Below are 19,740 nucleotides of genomic sequence, written 5' to 3' on the forward strand. Positions count from 1 at the left end.
CCTTATGCCCTGTGTTACCGGGTAGGCTCCGGTTCCCCGTGACCCTGTATGGGACAAGCAGTTCTGAAAATGTGTGTGTGTGTGTGTAATTGCTGGGGTTTGACTGTTTGAGACTCTGTGACATAGGATGTTCTCCTGTACATAGTTAAATGAATTGATTGTGTTATGTAATTGTCTTAAAGCTTCCCCTTTAGTATTTATTAGATATTTACTTTGTTGTTTTTGTGCTGAATGGTTGCACTGAACCAATAAATAGGGACAGGAGTTTAGCTGTCAGGACACAACAATGTGGGGCTGATTGTATACACCCATGGCTGTACTGTTGTATCTTTTTGCTAGTATCATGAAAAAATGTATATGGAATGAAAATGTAAGCAGTAAATATGCTGCTGTTCCTACTAAATTATTAGCCTGTTGACAAAACAGTATGTATTTTCAAAAGCTGTACCAGTTTTTCATGGTACTCAACCAGGTTTGGTTTTCAATTTTGCTCTGTCACTCTTACCTTGTCTCTGGCACAGATTAGGCTGCAACTCGTTTGCACCACATCCAACAAGCCGAAAGCTTTGAGAATAATGTTTGTGAACCCTTCCTCCTCAAACAAACCTCCACCTGAATATAAACACCTCACTCACTGACTAGAATTAGGCAGGTTTTACTCCACTTACCCTCCTTTCAGGATGTCTTTATGTTGTAAGATCACACATTTTTTCTGTTACCTTGATTGTTTAACATTTGTTCACTAAAGATAAGGGTATGTAAAAACTTATGTGTAGTTGAAGATCAGACCACATTTTAGGACCCATTCGTGCATGACCCACTCTGGTCACAGCAGTGAAACAGCCTCACCTGTGTTAATGATATTCTTATCTCCTCTGATGCTGGTCATATCTCTGTTGTTGTGTTACTAGACTTGAGTGCTGTATTGATACTGTTCACCACACTGAGTACCCTACTCAAACTTAAAACCCTGGTTGGACTAAGGGGCACTGTTCTGAAGTGGTTCCGTTTGCATTTAGCTAACTGTAAGCAGTTGGTATTGCAATCTGATGACTGCGTCCCAGTGGGTTGGACCACGGTCTTGCTCTTCGGTGGGTCTGGGGTTCGAGTCCCGCTTGGGGTGCCTTGCGACGGACTGGCGTCCCGTCCTGGGTGTGTCCCCTCCCCCTCCAGCCTTGCGCCCTGAGTTGCCGGATTAGGCTCCGGTTCCCCGTGACCCCGTATGGGACAAGTGGTTCAGAAAGTGTGTGTGTGTGTGACTGCGTCCCTTCATTCTCATCTCTTGTTCAATATGGTGTGCCACAGGGCTCCGTGTTGGGTACATTATCGTGCTCACTCTATATGTTACCATTGGGTGGTGTTATTTGCAAGCATAATGTAAGTTTCCACTCAAATGCTGATGATACACAGATATACATTTTGTTTAAGCCTGAAGACTCGTCACATGCTGTGTCTATAGCAAACTGTTTTAGCAATATAAAATTATGAATCAGTTTTTTAATCTCTGAATACCATTAAAGCCGAGATACTTGTGGTGGTGCTGAAACTCTTGACACAATCACATCAATCTTTACCACTAATGGTATAAGCTTCAAGCATACAGAATGTGTTAAGGACTTGGGAGTTTTGTTGAATGGAAACCTGTCATTTGTGTCTCAGGTTGCTACATTGACTGGGTTGTGCTTCCTTCAGCTGTGAAATATAGCTAAATTAAGGTGATTTTCATGTAGGCAGGATGCTGAGAAATTGTTTTTGTTTTAAGTAGGCTTGACCATTGTAATGCTGTATTATCCATCTGTCCATACCAGACTGTAACCAGGCTACATTTGGTACAGAATGCTGCTGTGAGAATTGTTACAAGAACTAGAAAGTATGACCACTGTGACAGAGCAAGTCTGTCTCAGTTTGGGGTAAGGGAAAAAAAAAAAAAAAATCACTCCTTCATTGTACAGTTAAACTAACTTAGTGGGTGCACACACCGAGTTGGTTATATTCATCATACCGTATGCAAACATTCCACCTGTAAAAACACACAACACATAGACTTAACTGTCCCTGGTGTCTGTTATGCATGTTATGTTTATATCACTACATAACTTGCCAAACATTATTGTTTTGGACCTGGAAAAAGACCAAAGTAAAGTTATAGCTGACCTTAAATACTGCCTGTTTTTGGGGTGGCCCATGCCCAGGAAAATGGAAAAGCTAATTACTATGGAAGTTTGTCATTGTGTTTTATGAAAAGGACAAAGGACAATGTAAGGAAAAATTGTATTCATTGTAACTAGACATCAGTACATTTCTGTTTTCATTTATCACCTAAACCTCTTTATTGCTGGAAGTCGTTCAGTCCTTCCTAAGGGAATCAAAAGGAGGCTTTAATCTAACTGCACATAAGAATCACACATGTGCATCATGGTCTCTTTGTCTGCTAATGTAATGTATGCTGTGGCACACCGGGGCAGATGGAGGGGAGGGGAGGATTCGCCACACCTGGTCCTAATAACGAACCATACTTCTACTACTGTGGCCGACAGTGAAGAGAGGAGATGGAGAAGGAGGACGAGAGCATGTACACCGAACACAAGACAACAACCTTGCCCATCTCCCACCAAACACGAAGACCCCCCTCTTGTCATACTAGTTCCCTTCTTTCCTCCCCTTCCTTCCCTGCGATTCAGTGCACTGTTGGTCTGTCTCACGGGACCAATAAAAGAACACAAGAGCATGCACCTGGTCTCTGGAATCTTGTGTTACAGTGGTGACGAAACCAGGGAACTCTCGCACTGATGGACGGCGACCACCTGGAACGCGTCCTGCAGCGCATGCAACTCTAGCAGCAGGACAGCAGGAATCGCTAGATTCCCTGATGACGGCCCAAATGGCACAGTGCCACACACTGGTGGAAGCCCTGGTGTTGCTCGTGGACCAACCCGCTCCGCTGGCAACCGCCTCCATCCATTTGCTGAAAATGGCCCTGGAGGACGATGACGACACGGAGACCTTTCCCGAAGTCTTTAAGCGCACTGCTTGGGCTTGCCAGTGGACCCCTGAAGAGTGGGCTTTGCGGCTCACCCCTCTCCTTATAAGCGAGGCCCTGACGGCAGCCCAACAGATTCTGCCTGCAGCGGCGGCTGACTACGGGGCTCTCTGGGAAGCCATCGTAGAATGGGTGGGGCTTACGCCAGAGGAGCACCATCAACACCTGCACAGTCTCCGATGGGGGTAGATGGCCCGGCCCTTCCTTTTTGTTCAGCGGGTCCTTGACTCCGCCTGGAGGTGGCTGCTGCCAGATTGCCAAGACCCGGAGAGGATCGTGGAGCAGGTGACCCTGGAGGAGTTTATGGTGGCCGGTAACTGGCTCCAGTGCCCCAGACCCGGCACGTGACCTGCCAAGCCTGTCCCTCCTCTGTCTCTACCTCTTTGCCCTGGAAGTCCCCTCCCTTTCCCTTGAGCTTCTTCCTTCTCTTCCCCACGGTGCCCCCCCCACCCCGGTGGCCAGAGTGCAGCGGCCAGGCTGTTAGCAATGTGGGGAACAGGGCCACCTCCAATGGGAGTGCTTCATCATGTATGTCAGGGCTGTGGGGCCTGCGGAGGATGCCATTGGCATGACCGCTCTCGGTTCAGCACCATGATACCAGGTTCCGGTAAGGTTCCGAGTGGGTATCTGCTGGGCTTTATTGGACTCCGGGTGCCAGCAAACGATTATCCACCAAAGCCTAGACACTGCACAATGAAGGTTCAGTGTGTTCATGGGAATGTGCACAGGTATCCAACCGCGACGATTTCATTCCGTATAGGGGGTCCGAAACATAGTGTGCTGGCCGTGGTCACTCCGTGGCCTCCCTTTCTGCTAATTTTCGGTACCGACTGAGAGGGCTTCGACGGGAGTCTCGCGCAGGCTGATTGCAGAAAGGAACCACACAGGAGCGGAGGTCCGGTGTCTCCCGGCAATGGCAGGAATCAGCAGCCCAGATGTCGGCGCATCGGATTCCACGCCTCACATTATGAGGTTCGAGGAGGTGAGTGACTTTCCGCTTGAGCAGTGAGATGATACTCTTCAGCATGTGCGCGAGCAGGTGACTAAGATTGATGGGGTGCCTGCGTGACCTGGCCAGCTAATCACCAACCTGGACTTTTGCGTTGTGAATGATCGATATTACAAAGCGCACTGTGACCCCTCTTTTGTTGAGTGAGAAGCTGCTGGGGATGGGTGTCGGTGCATCTACGGTCTCCTGGATCTCTGACTATCTGTCAGACAGGCCTCAGTTTGTACGGCTGGGGAGCTTCCTGTCTGATGTTTTGGTTAGCAACACAGGAGCGCCACAGGGAACTGTCCTCTCACCATTCCTGTTCACTCTGTACACCTCTGATTTTCAGTATGATACTGAATCATGCCACTTGCAGAAGTTCTCTGATGACTCTGCAGTGGTGGGGTGTATTAGAGATGGACAGGAGTTGGAGTATAGGCACCTGGTGGATAACTTTATGGAGTGGTGCAGCAGGAATCATCTGCTCCTAAATGTCAGGAAGACCAAGGAGATGGTCGTTGACTTTAGAAGGACAAGAACTGCAGTCAGACCCATAAAGATTCTGGGGGAGGAGGTTGAGACTGTTCAGAAATACAAGTACTTAGGTGCCCACTTGAACAGCAGTCTGGACTGGAGGGACCATACTGATGCTGTGTACAAGAAGGGAATGAGCAGACTCTATTTTCTGAGAAAGCTCAGATCTTTCAATGTGTGCAGCAAGATGCTGGAGATCTTCTACCAGTCTGTTGTTGCGAGCGCCATCTACTTTGCCGTGGTCTGCTGGGGGAGCAGCATCAATGCCAGAGATGCAGGCAGGGTGAACAAGCTCATCCGTAAGGCCGGTAATCATCATTGGACAGAACATGGAGACGTTTGAGTCGGTGAGGAATAGGAGGTCATTGACAAACTGCTCTCCATCATGGACACTCCTTCCCACCCATTTCACAGCACACTGCAGAGACAGCAAAGCTCATTTTCTAAAAGACTCATTCAGCTCCGCTGCCGTAAAGAACGGTTCAGGAAATCATTCCTACCGTTTGCAATAACTTTGTACAACAGCTCACCTCTGTGTGACAGATGAACTATTCAGCACTATTGTTAGTTCATTTTGTCACTACTTCATAATGATTATATTACCGTTTTGTACAACTTGCACTTTACTGTTGCACTACATACTGTTTAAATTTATTTATGTAATATACTTTTTATTCTTTTATTCTTCCAACTGTATATATAATTGTACATACTTATATTTTTAATCTTGTATTTTTATCTTGTATTTTTCCACTTGTTTTATATGTTTTTTTTTTTTTTTTTTAAGATATATTGCAAGTATTTATCTGACTTGTGTTCTGCAGCTGTAACATAATTTCCCTTGTGGGATCAATAAAGTATATCTATCTATCTATCTATCTATCTATTATGGAAGAAACACTCCAATTGTTAGTGCCACAGGGCCACCAGGAGTTGTTACTCCATATAGCCCATTCAAACCCTATGACAGGACACCTCGGGCAGGATTAAACACTGTGGCTGTTACAGACACAGTTTTATTGGCTGGGTATTCCCGGGGACGTCTGCTGATGGCATGCCACGAGTCCAGAATGACAGCGGTTTAACCTGCCTGCCATCCCTCGCACACTGCTGCGTCCACTTCCCCTCATAGAGGTCCCGTTTGACTGGGTGGGGATAGACCTCATTGGTCCCTTGGAGTGTAGTGTGCATGGATTCCGCTTTGTGTTAATGATTGTCGATTATGCCACATGGTACCCAAAGGGGGTTCCCCTGCAGAATATGTCGGCTCGCATGGTGGTAGAGGAGCTGTTGAAAATATTCAGAAGGCTGGGTGTCCCAAAGGAGATCCTCACGGATCAGGGCACGACATTTATGTCACGCGTGCTCGCTAACCTGTAAAAACTCCTGGGGTTCAGCCTGCTCACACCAGTGTTAACCTCCTTAAACACTGGCAAAATGCGCCGGTCGCCTCACTAGCCACCTGAAACCCTGTGCAGGATGAGTTAGGCCTGGAACTCCCTGACTTAGGCGGGGACCCCTTGGAGCACAGCACAGGGAGGCGATGCAGGTGCAGGAGGAGTTTGCTGACGTGTTCTCTCCACTGCCGGGCTGGATGTCCCTCGTACAGCACCACATTCAGCCCCTGACGGGAAGGCCTGTTTGTAGACGGCCATATTGCGTTCTGGGGCACAAACGCAAGGTGATACAGGAAGAACTCGAGAAAATGCTGCGATTGGTAATCATTGAGGAATCCCACAGTGAATGGAGTAGTCCGGTTGTCCTGGTACTGAAGCTGAATGGCTCCGTTTGCTTTTGTGTGGATAACCGAAAGGTCAATGCGGTCACAAAGTTTCATGCATACCCCATGGCCATGGTGGATGAGTTGCTGGACTGACTGGGCTGTACTTGTTTTTATTTGATACTGGATTTTACTAAGGGCTATTGGCAGATTCCCTTGTCTGCAGAGTCTAAGGAAATCTCTGCTTTCTCCACTCCTTTTGGTTCATACCAATTTGTTTCATTCCCGTTTGGTTTGCATGGGGCTCCAGCCACCTTCCAGAGACTCATGGACCAGGTCCTCAAGCCCCCTGCCAGGTATGCTGTACATTAGCCCCAGATTGGCTCCCCAGGAGCACGAGTACAGCACGATAGAGAAAGAGTGCCTCGCAATAAAATGGGCCGTCCACTCACTCTGGTTTTACCTCCTGGGATGGGAGTTCCAACTGTGCACAGACCACACCCCTCTGCAATAGCTGCAGTCGATGAAGGACTCAAATCCACACATCACCCGGTGGTACTTGGCCTTGTAGCACTTTCACTTTCAGATTGTCCATCGGCTGGGACGGGACCTAGTGGTCCCCGACTTTCTCTCATGGTGGCGAGGGGAGAGGGGTGTGTGTGTGGTGCGGGGACCACACTTTCCCCACCAGCTGGGGGCGTGGGAGTGGCGGGCCGAGGGGAGAGGGGAGGAGGGAGAGGGAAGGATTCGCCACACCTGGGCCTAATAACGAACCCTAGTTCTACTACTGTGCCTGACAGTGAAGAAAGGAGACGGGAAGGAGGCTGAGAGCACGTACATTGAGCACGAGACAATGACAACCTCGCCCATCCCCAACCAAACCCGAAGACCCCCTCCGTCATACCAGTTCCCAGTTACTCCTTTCCTCCCCTTCCTTCCTTGTGATTCAGTGCACCGTTGGTCTGTCTCCCGGGAGCAATAAAAGAACACAAGAGCACACACCTGGTTTCTGGCGTCTTGTTACATACACATTGTATTTTCTATGAGATGTACGTCGCTTTGAAGAAAAGCGTCTGTTAAATGAATAAATTTATATGTGCCTGAGTAATGCAGTGGTTTCACTGCAAATGTACGATTACATGTCACAGCTTATCAAAACTTACTGAATTATTTAGAACAGCTAAGCAACTTATTCAGAGGAGGTAACTCATGTCATGTTTATATATTGATGTACAGGTGGTTCCCAATTTACGGTGGTTCGACGTATGATTTTTTTCAACTTTATGATGGTGAGTTGGCGATAGACTTTCAGTAGAAACCGTACTTCTGATTTTTTATTTTTTCCTGGGCAAGTGATATGCGGAGCAATACTTCCTTGCAATGCTGGGCAGGGGCAGCAATCCGCACCTCCCAGTCTGTCACAAGAGGTGTGTATTAAATGCATTTTCAACTTACGATATTTTTGACTTATGATGGGTTTCACAGAACATCTCCTTCGTAAATGGGGGACCATCCCTATTGATTGGATCTTAAGTTTTTTGTGCCTTTCCTCTGTGGTAGGCATACCTACAGCTTTACTAACTGCATGAATATTGTAGTAATTTAATATATAGCCAGCTGTCTGTGTATTTGTCGTATGCCTTTGTTTGGAGCTCTGTGTCACTGTGCGAGAAGAGCGCTTTAAAAATTAATTGAATTGAAATCCAGATATTTCCAAAAGGGTTCAGAAACATTTTCTCGCAACTGTACAATTGCTTATTACGGATAGGCTCTGACTGATAAGAATGATGTTCAGACCCATTCTACTGTTCCTGACTATTCATGAGTACCAGATATCAAAGTTATATCGTCACTGTAACTCTAAAAATACTAAACTGCAATGACAGAACATTTAACGAGCTATTTATATGTTGTGTATAAATGAGCACTCAAGGTTTCCAAATATGTCACTTGTTTGAGTTTGGATACGGCAGCTCTGTTAGTCTCACTGGATTGGATATCCAATAAGCAGAACGGCAAGGCAAATTAACCCAGAGGAGACATTCACAGATGTAGCATAGCAATGGCCATCGCCCTCAATTGGCCCAGGACCAAGGAGCCCAGGTTGCAGGCACGTGGATCACTGCCACCGGCTCTGGTTAGATAAGCACAGCCTTTGTTTGTCTACTTCCTCCCTGTCACTTTTGGTTGGTGCATTTTTGAAGTGATGCTGCCTGAAGAAAGAATTTTGTGGTGTCTGTGTCCATCTGGGGGAGGGGCTGGATGCTCCACGAGCTCTGCAAGAGTTATATCAAACTGCTTCAGCACTGCTGCACAGAAGCTCAAGTTGAAACAGGAGCATGTTTTGTTTTTTCCCCATTTCCAAGGTTCTTAAAGTGTGCAAAAAATGTCACTGGGCAGGCTTCCAGTTGCTTACATGCTGTACTAGTGAGAAATCTCTTTGCATTTCTGTTAATAATAGTAAACGTATGATTTGTTTCCCCCTCCGTGAACCGCCACCTTACCGTGGTGGAGGGGTTTGAGTGCCTGAATGACTCCAGGAGCTATGTTGCCTGGGGCAATATGCCCCTGGTAGGGTCTCCCATGGCAAACAGGTCCTGGATGACAGACGAGACAAAGTGCGGTTCAAAAGCCGCTTATGAAGAAACTAACACCAAGGCTTTCGTTTACCCCGCCTGGTATGGGGTCACCGGGGCCCCACCCTGGAGCCAGGCCTCGGGGGGGGGGTGCTTGCATGCGAGCGCCTGGTGGCCAGGTCTATGCCACCTGAGAGACCGTAAGGGGCCGGTGCATTGTGATTTTGGCGGTGGTCGGGGCCGAGTGCCTGGCCGACCCAAACCTCGGGTGCCAACTCTGGTTTTTGGGACTTGGAATGTCACCTCACTGGCGGGGAAGGAGCCTGAGCTGGTGCAGGAGGTTGAGAGATACCGTCTAGATATAGTCGGGCTCACTTCCACTCACAGCTTGGGTTCTGGAACCACTCTTCTTGACCAAGGGTGGACTCTCCACTACTCTGGTGTTGCCCAGGGTGAGAGGCGGCGGGCAGGTGTGGGCTTATTAATAGCCCCCCAGTTTAGCCGCCATGTGTTGGAGTCTACCCCGGTGAATGAGAGGGTCATCTCCCTGCGCCTTCGGGTCAGGGAACGGTCTCTCACTGTCGTTTGTGCTTATGCGCCTAGCGGCAGTGTAGAGTACCCGGCCTTTTTGGAGTCCCTGGAGGGTGTGCTGGAAAGCGCTCCTACTGGGGACTCTGTCGTTCTATTGGGGGACTTTAACGCCCACGTGGGCAGTGACAGTGACACCTGGAGGGGCGTGATTGGGAGGAACGGCCTCCCTGATCTGAACCCGAGCGGTGAGTTGTTATTGGATTTCTGTGCTAGTCACGGTTTATCCATAACAAACACCATGTTCATGTATAAGGGTGTCCATCAGTGCACTTGGCACCAGGACACCCTAGGTCGGAGGTCGATGATCGACTTTGTAGTCGTTTCTTCTGATCTTCGGCCATATGTCTTGGACACTCGGGTGAAGAGAGGGGCTGAGCTGTCAACTGATCACCACCTGGTGGTGAGTTGGATTCGATGGCGGGGGAAAAAGCTGGACAGACCTGGCAGGCCCAAACGCATAGTGAGGGTCTCTTGGGAACATTTGGCGGAAGCCCCTGTCAGAGAGGTCTTCAACTCCCACCTCCGACAGAGCTTCAACCAGGTCCCGAGGGAGATGGGGGACATTGAGTCTGAATGGACTATGTTCCACGCCTCCATTGTCGGGGCGGCGGTTCGGAGCTGCGGCCATAAGGTCTCCGGCGCCTGTCGCGGCGGCAATCCCCGAACACGGTGGTGGACACTGGAGGTAAGGGATGCCGTCAAGCTGAAGAAGGAGTTCTATCGGGCCTGGCTGGCTCATGGGACCCCTGAAGCAGCTGACGGGTACCGACAGGCTAAACGGAACGCGGCTCTGGCAGTCGCCGCGGCAAAAACTCGGGCTTGGGAGGAGTTCTGTGAGGCCATGGAGGAAGACTTTCGGTCAGCCTCAAAGAGATTCTGGCAAACCGTCCGGCGACTCAGAGGGGGAAAGCGGTGTTCCACAAACACTGTTTACAGTGGAAGTGGTGCATTGCTGACCTCAGCTGAGGATGTCCTCGGGCGGTGGAAGGAGGACTTTGAGGATCTCCTCAATCCCTCCGATTCGCCTTCCGTAGAGGAAGCTGAGGCTGGGGACTTGGAGGGGGACTTGTCCATTACCCTGGCTGAAGTTGCTGAGGTAGTCAAAAAACTCCTCGATGGCAAGGCTCCAGGGGTGGATGAGATCCACCCCGAGTTTCTCAAGTCTCTGGATGTTGTGGGGCTGTCTTGGCTGACACGCCTCTGCAGCATTGCGTGGAGCTCGGGAACGGTACCTCTGGACTGGCAGACCGGGGTGGTGGTCCCTCTTTTTAAGAAGGGGGACCGGAGATTGTGTTCCAACTATAGAGGGATCACACTCCTTAGCCTCCCTGGGAAAGTCTATGCCAGGGTACTGGAAAGGAGAATCCGACCGATAGTCGAACCTCGGATTCAGGAGGAGCAATGCGGTTTTCGCCCTGGCCGTGGAACACTGGACCAGCTCTATACCCTCACTAGGGTGCTGGAGGGTTCGTGGGAGTTTGCCCAACCAGTCCATATGTGTTTTGTGGACCTGGAGAAGGCATTCGACCATGTCCCTTGTGGCATCCTGTGGGAGGTACTTCGGGATTATGGGGTTCGGGGCTCGCTGCTACGAGCTGTTCGTTCCCTGTATGACCGGAGCAGGAGCTTGGTTCGCATTGCTGGCTTTAAGTCAGACCTGTTCCCGGCGCATGTTGGACTCCGCCCTTTGTCACCGATTCTGTTCATTATCTTCATGGACAGAATTTCTAGGCACAGCCAGGGAACGGAGGGTGTCTGTTTTGGTGGCCGCAGGATCTCGTCTCTGCTTTTTGCGGACGATGTGGTCCTGTTGGCTTCATCAAATCAAGACCTGCAGCGTGCACTGGGGAGGTTTGCAGCCGAGTGCGAAGCAGCGGGGATGAGAATCAGCACCTCCAAATCCGAGGCCATGGTTCTCAGTCGGAAAAAGGTGGATTGCCCCCTCCGGGTTAGGGGGGAGTTGCTCCCTCAAGTGGAGGAGTTTAAGTATCTCGGGGTCTTGTTCACGAGTGAGGGAAAAATGGAGCGGCAGGTTGACGGACGGATCGGTGCGGCGTCCGCAGTAATGCGGTCATTGCACCGGTCTGTTGTGGTGAAGAGGGAGCTGAGCCGTAAGGCGAAGCTCTCAATTTACCGGTCAATCTACGTTCCTACCCTCACCTATGGTCATGAGCTCTGGATCATGACCGAAAGAATGAGATCGCGGATACAAGCGGCAGAAATCAGTTTTCTCCGCAGAGTGGCTGGGCGCACCCTTAGGGACAGGGTGAGGAGCTCAGTCACCCGGGATGAGCTCGGAGTAGAGCCGCTGCTCCTCCGCATGGAGAGGAGCCAGTTGAGGTGGCTCGGGCATCTGTTCCGGATGCCTCCTGACGCCTCCCTGGGGAGGTGTTCCAGGCATGTCCCACTGGGAGGAGGCCTTGGGGCAGACCCAGGACACGTTGGAGAGACTATGTCTCCCGGCTGGCCTGGGAACGCCTTGTGGTTTCTTCAGGGGAACTGGAGGAGGTGTGCGGGAAGAGGGAAGTCTGGAGGACTCAGTTTGGACTGCTGCCCCCGCGACCCGGCCCTGGATAGCGGAGGAAGATGGTATGGTATGGTATGTTCCAGTGCAGGAACATTTTCATTGATGAGTAGCTTGCTGATGAATAGTTACATACAGCAACATAGTTTCTGGTGTTTTGCGAATATTAAAGAAAGTAAATTTTAATTTCAGTTGGTCAGCAAGACTGGCATGACCAGCACAAATTTTTTATATGAGCATCTTTGCATGTAAATGAACTACACCCGCTAGAGGCAGGGAATTTGCACATCGGTGTGGTATTGAGCACTCTCTAGATGTAAGTATTCTGGAGAAGGACACAATCCACCTCAAATTCAAAGGTCAGTTAGTTCTGGCTGTTAACTAAATGATATCAGTAATTATTTTAATTCTAATTAGAATTAAAATGATTGTGTCAAATGACAGAAAACAAAAAATGTTTTCTCTACAAAATGTTACTTAGTTCTGATTATTGACCAGTTCATAGTGTAGACATTGCACACTGTCATCATTGTTACTGACAATCTGTAAACAATGAAAGTTAGTTGAATTAAGGCAGTCGCACACTTCAGTTCTGTCTCGGTGCTGTGTACTGACACCTGTCAGCTGAAGCTATAAACATCAGTCACCTTTTTAAAATTCTGAAAATTTGGAAAATAAAGGAAGAAAATGGAATTATAAATAAATACATTGAAATGCATAGCTCAGTTACAGTTGTTCCCCATCTTACAAACTAATTTGGACAAAGAGTTGGTTTCTTATTCATACAGCTCATGAGTCGAATGTGACCTGAAGCAGACAAGGGGTTTGTTATTGGTCCTATATGATTATTCTTGTAATGTAATCTGGAAAAAAACAAAAAATATTAGATGAAATGAATGTACTTTGAGAATTGCATGTCTGCATCTGTGTATCTGTTGGTGAAATGCACTTTTTTTTACTCTAAGTTGCAAGTCACTTTGGACATCTGCTAAAAAAATAAGTGTAAGCCTGGATAGCTCTGTATCATCCAGTTTTGAGAACCATTTTGTCCTGAGAAGGGTCATGCGGATTCCGAGCCTCTCCCGAAAGCATTGGGCGCAAAACAGCTCACAGTACAGCCTGGACTGTCTGCCAGTCCATTGCAGGGTAGCCACACACAGACACTCAGTGACAAGCATTCACACACTCAGATCAATATAGAGACACCAGCTTATCTGAACTGGATACCTATGGACTGTAGGAGAAGACCCAGGCAAACAGGGGAGCAACTTGCAAACTCCACATAGACTGAGCAGGCATTGAACCTATGTTCTCTCCCACCACCCAGATGCTGTGAGGTGGCAGTGCAACTTACTTGTGCCACTGTGCTATTGTAGGATGGAGCATAATTATTAGAATTTAAAAAAAAAAAAAAAAGAATGTAAGTTGTATGTTTACCTTGAGGGGCACCCAACAGCTGTGATGCACCTCGGAGCCAGAGCTATTACATAGAGGTGGAGGGTGACAGAGGTGGCTCAGAACTGGTAGATGTAGAAGGCATATGGTCCTCTACAGCTTGATCACCTTTTGTCTGCTTCATTTCCACCCTCATTGACAACAACTGTTAAAGGAGGTATGAGAAATGGTGTCAAACTATATTATGTGCAAACCCACACACAGGGAATTCTGGCACCAATCCAGCAAATTAGACTTCTACTATTAGTTATTTTAGCAATTTTTAATGTATTTTTATTATTTTAAATTACTTTTGCTCTACTTTTTGGTACTTGTGTGGTTTACACTTAAAGGTAAAATTAAAAACACAAAACAGAAGTCGTTTGCTTATTAGCATGATCAAACCATATTTATCATAACACCACTGCCCAAGGTCTCTCTCTCAGGTTATCACTTACATACAAAAGTCTTTTTTTCCCAGATTAGAATAGACAATTAATTGACCTTCAATGGACTTTCACATATTATATTACTCTTCTTTGGTATAAATTTGACTTTGAGCTTTGGATCATTGCCTTTTCCAGTGTTTTTCACTCCAGCATTTTTTGTAGAACCATCTAGAAACTGCCTGTCATGTAAAGCCTCCACTAAGAGCACAGGCTGCTAGGGACATAGCTGTGAAAATGAACTCTCCCATGACTGTTACTGTTTAGTAATCTAGCTTAGTTATTTATTTAGCTGACACTTTCCTTAAAATAAACTTTCAGTTTTAACATCATTACAATCTTTTACACAACTGGGAAGTGTTAAATGGAGCAATTCAGAGTGAACACCTTGCTCAAGGGTAATATAGTAAGAAGTGGGATTCAAACCTGAGTCTCTCAGCTTGAAAAAAATATTTTTTGCTTTTCACACTGTTCAGTTGTATCATTTAACATATCACAATGGATCAGTATTTTTGATCAGTAATTTAAGTTGATTGCTTCTAATCAAAATATGTAATATCAAGGTTTTTCATATCATTTTGATCCATGGCACTATCTTTAGTGCATAACCTGTTTAATATTTCAGTAGATATTTACAGCCTTCTAGATACTGTTTGCATGAAATATTATTATATACTCCAGACACATCACCAAGATGTATGCTGTTAGTGTTAGTACAGTTCGAATGGAGGTTTGAAATACAATTCTTACCACTAGTCTTTTACATGTAGTGTACTTAGCACATGAGCTTTATCTAAACTCCCTTTTCCTTCATTCCTTAGTTTTACAGCATTTGGAGGTCTGTGATTTATGACTAATAGCTTATAATCACAAGCTGTCCGTCAACGCCTACAGGTTAATACTGATTCATTCGAGAACTCTTCTTCAAACTGACCAAGCCTAACACTCATTTTTCATGCTTGTTATATCACTTTAGTTATTTGTAATGGAGGCAACAAGTGTTTTTTTTTCCATCTCGTAGGTCATTACCATATAGGTCAATACCCATCATATTGTAAACCACATAGAAGCAGACAAGAGCACTATAGTGGTTATCGTAAATGTAAAGTTGGCCCAAGAATTCATCCGTGTTTCATTAAATCACTGTTTCAGTTCTGTGCTAAGATGAATCAAGAGTTAAGATCTGTGCAAAACAGTCTGCAGGCTTTTTTTAAAGTCATTGCCAGTTGCAGTACTGTCAGCAGCAGAGGATGATATCATTTTGTACTTCCTTCTCTTACAAAGACATCACTCAAAAAATCCTCAACACTACCGGGCAATAAACAAAATACTAATCTACATGCATATACACGGAAGAAGATAAAAAGTCTGAGAGAGGATTAATTAACGCACTCGGAAGAGTTTGTATTTAGTTGATTAATTTAAGCGCTCATGGTATTTGCCATTTCCAAGACCACTCTTCTTCTTCAAGGCAAAACAATTTGGTTATGTAAGCACATCCAAGAGTATCTTGAATTAACATGACACAGTCCTCAAGCCAGCTGCCTGGCTCAGCCTGAAATCCCATAATTCATTTGTACAGAAGAGAAACCCAAAGAGCTATTATTAATATTTGGGGGGAAACAAAATCTGTACAAATGTTTGTATTAATAACTAAGTGTGACAGTGGTGGTTTAAAAGAGATGTAGATGGAAGTAAATTCAGCATGTGCCAATATTTTTTGCTGCATAAGCCAAATTTATCCCCCTTTTGAGGATTTTGCTAGATCACTGTAAACATATGCCCAATTTAAAATTCAAATTAATCATGTGTTAAAAAAAGACGGTTGAGGATAACTAAGAGGTGACTAGCATGTATGATTTATGTATTTTTAATCTCTTTCCCCACGGAGAAATTCGTAATATTCATTAAAGTTTATTGTTGTAATGCTGGCAATAATGTGCTGCTTTGCCAGCTCTTTGGCAAACAGCTATAATAGAAATATCAAGGGGGAAAATTCCCCCCTTTGAAAGGGGAAACACAGAATGAAGGTATTGCCCACCAATATTTATTAGGCATATGATGCTGTTCATACTGACTGGTGTCAGCTATCACATGTAGTTGTCATGTAGTCCAGGGACACACATACAGGCCTTTCATCTCTTAGGCCTCAGCATACATATTAAGAATTACAGTGAGTAAGAGTGCACATTCAAGACTGCAGCAGGACACCATGGTGCTCCGAAGCAGGTTTCTGTGTCCTATTCAAGCATGTGCTCACACATCTCTGGGGCAAGCAGAACTTTTAACACTGCAAATACATTTATACACACACACACACACATTTTCAGAACCGCTTGTCCCATACGGGGTCACGGGGAACCGGAGCCTACCCGGCAACACAGGGCGTAAGGCCGGAGGGGGAGGGGACACACCCAGGACGGGACGCCAGTCCGTCGCAAGGCACCCCAAGCAGGACTCGAACCCCAGACCCACCGGAGAGTGGGACTGTGGTCCAACCCACTGCGCCACCGCACCCCCTAATACATTTATATTTATTCATTTTTCCAAAGCAAGGTACAATAATTATTAATTAGTATTTAGTCAGTGCTTTCATATGTCACAGTACACATTCTATTTTCTATGAGATGTACATCACCTTGGAGAAAAGCGTCTGCTAAATGAACACATGTAAACGTAAATGTCAGCTTAGACACCTAGATACACTCCTTAGATAAACTCCTTGCAGTCACTCACCCATCTATTCAGCAGTCACACAATTTCAGCAATGTCTGCACTTCACCTGAAAGGCATGTCTTGGGACTGTGGGGAGAACATGCAAACTCTGCCCTGACTAAATTGGATTTGAACCCCCAGCTGAACCCATGGCCTACACTTCTTTAGTTGCAGCAAACTGTTATTACTTCATGAGTATTTATCATGGATGTGCGGGGAAGTGACAGTCAGTCAAAAGCAACTCTTTGTGACCACTTACATGGTTTTCTGTGGCAAGGGAGGAACAGAGGTGGTTTAACTGGTGCCTTCTTCCAGGCATGTCTGGGGGATGCGAACACATGGGGTAACATGCAGGCTCAGCACACCCTCAAGAACCCGAGCTCCTCCTCCTGTCCTTCTCCCCAAGATGAAACATTCCTTTGCCAAAGGGATATTTATAATAGGTGTATTATTGGTTGGGATTTACAGTATGGACCATGTACGTGAAACTTCAGATGACTTCTTAACCATTTTCCAGTGGGAAAATCACGTAGAACTGTAACAAATATAATAATTAATACAAAGCTGTCCACTATTAATCATATCTCTAACACAAGCTTTGGGGAGGTGGGGGTAGGTGCTGTTGAGCCTAATTTGACTCACAGTGACCAGTTGTGTGGTATTCTTGGTAAGAATATGTGATGGTAAGACTATATAGCAGCAAGTGAGTAGTGCTGCTGTGTCACAGTGCCTGGGTGGTGTGAGAGAATGTGGGTTCAACCCCCACTCAGTATGTGTGGTGTTTGCATGTTCTCCCTGTGTCTGCATGGGTTTCTTCCTGGTGCTCTGGCTTCCTCTCACAGTCCAAAGACATGCAGTTCAGGATCCCCATAGTGTGTGAGTGACAGAGAGAGTGTGTTCCACTGATGTATGGATGAGTGACCCATTGTAAGTAGTGTATCTAGCAGTGTAAGTCACCCTGGTGAATAAGGTGTGTGGGCTGATAACACTACATAGAGTTCATTGGAAGCTGCTTTGGACAAAAGTATCTGCTAAATAAATAAATAAATGTAAGTGTAAGAATACATAAGTGGTTTACCATCTTCACCTTAAATGCATTTCTTTGTATTGCAAACACAGGAAGAACATGCAAACTCTGCATTCCCTGAAGGGGGACATAGTGGTGTTGTGGGTTCAGCCAATACCCGCTGTGTGGTGGCGCTGGAGTTCAAGCCCTGCTTGGGGTGCCCAGTGAAGGACTGGCTTCCTGTCCTGGGGTGTCACCTCCTCACTTGGCGCTGTGTCCTGTGTCATTGGGTAAGGCTCCAGCCCACCATGACCCCACTTGAGACAAGAGGTTGTTGACAGTGGATGCATTCCTTGAGACACATTCAATCCTTCTGTTCAACAGGCAATGATCAAATCATTTTGCGAGTAGTATAAACAAAAGAGAAAAAAGGTCTACAAACACTTGGAAGAAATGGGAACAAGATGAGGGAGGCGAGCAGGCTTTTTGCACGTTAAGTGTCTGTTCTTGTTGCAGCTGTAGGAGGAGCTGAGGACAGTTACATAAGCAGCCCTTCATTGAAACCCCCCCGCCCCGGTTCCTATCACTTTGACACACCGAAGCCGTGAGAGGTCAGCATCATGTTCCCCACATATACCACCGCCAAGATCTCATTATGTCCTCCTCCTGCCTGTGATTACCGGTTTGGCCTGATTGCAGCCTGCATCCTGCTGCTCCCCTCTTTACAGCCTGTTCGCCACTTGCCACGATACCTCTTTGCTATTATGCAGCAGTGGAAAACAAAGGCACGCGTCTCCCCCACAGGCAATGGATAATTTGCTGCATAGGGCTAAGCAACTGAAATGTCCTTCCTTATGACACTGACAAAAACCCCCAACACAATGAATAGTGGATGAGCTATATGCTTATTCTACAGATCTTCTCTAAAGTGACTTTCATAACAATTTTAAAAACATTATTTGATAGTATATTCTTCTGAGAGTGGTTCAGGATTAGCATCTGGGACCTGGTAAGCTTTAGTTCATAAGTACAGTAGGCGTGAATCATAATACTACATGACAGCCTAAAATGGCACAAATCAAAGTAAGGTTTACCATCCCCATAGTCAGTCGTGATGCAAGGTATTAGGCACATTGTGTGTAAGATTCCTGATGTTCCTTCGACCTTCAGAATTTATATGACTGACACAGCTTCTCATATTCAGTTGGATAGACCACTGTAGTAAGTGCAATGTGTCCCTTTATCTTGAGTACAACAGAAAGAGAATTTAGTAACTCAGAAATAAATATATCCCACACTCCATATGAATGCATATATTGTTCTAAGCAGCTGGTGTCCATATAAATGGCAAGTTATTAATGATTAATGCACAGAAATTCTTTGGTCACTTACCTTTTTCAATTTAAAATTCAGGTAATTTATCATCATGCTCATTGCTTAATAAGAGGGTAAGATTTATCCAGAGTGCTGGAGACAATCCTGTGTAGATTCCCTGTTTTTGCACATTTCAGAAAAGTAAATAAAGAATGAATTTCAACATATTAATCATTAATAAGTTGCCATTTGCTGTCAATTTCTGGCAAACCTAACAATCTTAGTGCATGGGATCGCTTCATATGTATAACTTCGTATTTACTGAAGCGGTTCAGATTGAGGATCCTGCTGGGATTTAAATTTACAGCGTTCAGAGTTTGTCTGCTGCAACACCAGTGGCTTCCATCAAAATCTGGCAGTCAACAGTTCCCATTAATGTGAATATAATCTATAAATGTTGGCACAACAGGAAGTCTAATTGAATGAGAGATGGAATTTAAGATAACACGTCATGTATGTGGACACATTTATCTAGGTACTTTTCTATTTATGTCCCCCCGTTTTCAGTTGTTAATTGCTAGTTTTATTTTTTATTACTTGTCCCCTTCCCCCTCCGGCCTTACGCCCTGTGTTACCGGGTAGGCTCCGGTTCCCCGTGACCCCGTAAGGGACGAGCGGTTCTGAAAATGTGTGTGTGTGTGTGTGTGTACTTTGTTTTTTAGTAGGGAAGGGGCTGGAAGGGTTGGGGATTGTTTTTGTACAAAATAAGGTCATGTATTGTGCATTCTTTATCTGTATTGTACAGTATATAGGTTTTACCATTTTTAAATAAAAGAAAACTAAAAAAAA

Source organism: Scleropages formosus, chromosome 24 (assembly GCF_900964775.1).
Source record: "Scleropages formosus chromosome 24, fSclFor1.1, whole genome shotgun sequence".
Classification (NCBI taxonomy): domain Eukaryota; kingdom Metazoa; phylum Chordata; class Actinopteri; order Osteoglossiformes; family Osteoglossidae; genus Scleropages; species Scleropages formosus.